This window comes from Tenrec ecaudatus (assembly GCF_050624435.1).
Source record: "Tenrec ecaudatus isolate mTenEca1 chromosome 4 unlocalized genomic scaffold, mTenEca1.hap1 SUPER_4_unloc_13, whole genome shotgun sequence".
Taxonomy (NCBI): Eukaryota; Metazoa; Chordata; class Mammalia; order Afrosoricida; family Tenrecidae; genus Tenrec; species Tenrec ecaudatus.
In genome coordinates this window covers 314,081-316,160 of record NW_027457590.1, presented here as the reverse complement: position 1 = coordinate 316,160, position 2,080 = coordinate 314,081, and positions in this window count along the sequence as shown.

The window sequence follows — 2,080 nt, the reverse complement described above, 5'->3', positions numbered from 1 at the left end:
GAGCAGGAATCCCCACCCACAAGGTAGCTTTATTATATATATTTTTGGATTTTGTACTTTTGTTCTATTTTAATACTCTCTCTCTCTCTCTTTTGATCTCCTACTTCCTCTTCTGGAGTGACTCCACCCTCCTGAGAATCCACATTCCTCCCAGGAAGAGACAGGTCTGTGTATCCCAGCATACCCACTCTAGCATGGGCTTTCCAGGACCTCCTAAGTGCACAGATATGCTCACATTCATTCACATTGCCACAATAGCAGAATCTGGTACCCACAACCATACCCAAGTCTTTTTTTTTATCCTTGTACTTCTATCAATTATCTTTCTATTTTCTTGCTGTTCTCTCATTAAATATCTTTCCATGAAACCTATTAATTGAGATTAACTCTCTGCCCGCAAGTGTCAACTCACAGTGATCCTATAGGACAGGGTAAAACTGTCCGGTGAGTTTCTGAGACTGTAACTGTTTATGGGAATAGAAAGTCTCCTTTTTTTGGCGGAGCAGCTGGTGGTTTTAAAATGTTGACCTTTCGGATTACAACTCAATACATAACCATTATATGACCAGAGCTCCTTATTGTGATTACCCCTCTGAAAATATTTTCCCATTATTTTTGCAAGTCTGTTGGCTTATTCACAGTCACTTATTACTATCATTACTTTATTCTTATCATTACTTATATTTTATTCTATTTTTCCCAGCCACTATCCCCACTTAGGCACCTTGCCCCTTCTTTTCATTTCACCACTGTATGTTTTCCAGCTCCTATTAGAACTCACCTGTGTCACTAGACAAACTCTACCTCTGTATGACCAGCAGCTCACACACCACAATGCTGAAGAAACAGCAGTCAAGCACAGAAAGCTTCCAAATTCAAGAAAAACAAACATGAACAACCAAGTAGCACTCAAACCAATGGAATAGTCTGAAGATGTGATTGAGAACCACCAGTAACAGAATTCAGAAGAATGATGCTTAGGTCATGAGATCTGGGGAATGTTCATGAGAAAAACAGAAGAAATTGAGAAACTAAAATCCTTAAAGCAAAGGATTCTAGAAGACAAGCAATGAGATAACTGAATTAGGCAACATAGTAAAAGGCTAGAGGAATAAAATGGAAAAGGAAAATAAAATAAATGAGCTTGAAGACAATTACCCTCACGACAGTAGACAAGAGAAGCAATCAACAAAAAATCCCGGAAGCATCCAAATAAATCCTGTAGGACACTATCATAAGAACCCATCTAAGAAAAGAAAAAAAGAAAAGAAATGCTGGGAAAAGAACACCACCAAAAAAAAAAATCTACAGAGAATAGTACAAGAAACCATGGAAGAAAATTTCAACACACTATTCAACAAGCTGAGAAGAATGGACAACCAAAGAGAAAACATCAAGACATAAAGAACAGGAGAGAATCTGAGGGCAGCTAGAGAAAAAGGAAAAGTCATCTACAAAGGAAAGTTGATAAGGATAAATTCAGACTTCTCAGCAAAAGACCTGCAGGCAAGAAGACAATGGAATGACATATATACAATTGTGACGGGTGGAAGGGGGGGTGGGGCGGAAGGAAGCCAGCCAAGAATATTATACTGAACAAAAATATCCCTCAAATACAAGGGAGAAATAAAGGTTATTTCCTGAGGAGGAAAAAATAAAGGAATTTTGAATTCAACAATTCATTTTCTCAGATCACAATGTTATAAAACTGGAAATCTACAACAGAAAGAAAAGGAACAAAAAGACAAACACATGGAGACTGAACAACATACCATTTCAAAATGACTGGACACTAGAGTAAACGAAAACGAGAAATTAAGAAACTCCTTAAAACAAGCAAACCTATAACACATCATACCAAAAACTCGGATACAACCAATGCAGTTATCTGAAGTCAATTTATAGCAATCAATACACACACGAAATATGAGAGAAATCCAAAACCAATACTAATAAAACACTTCCAACAAGTAGAAAGAGGAAAACCACATAAGTCCTTCAACAATAAAGGGAAAGAACTAATAAAAATTGAAGCAGAAATAAATGAACTGAAAAATGGGGGGGAAATCAACAAGACAAA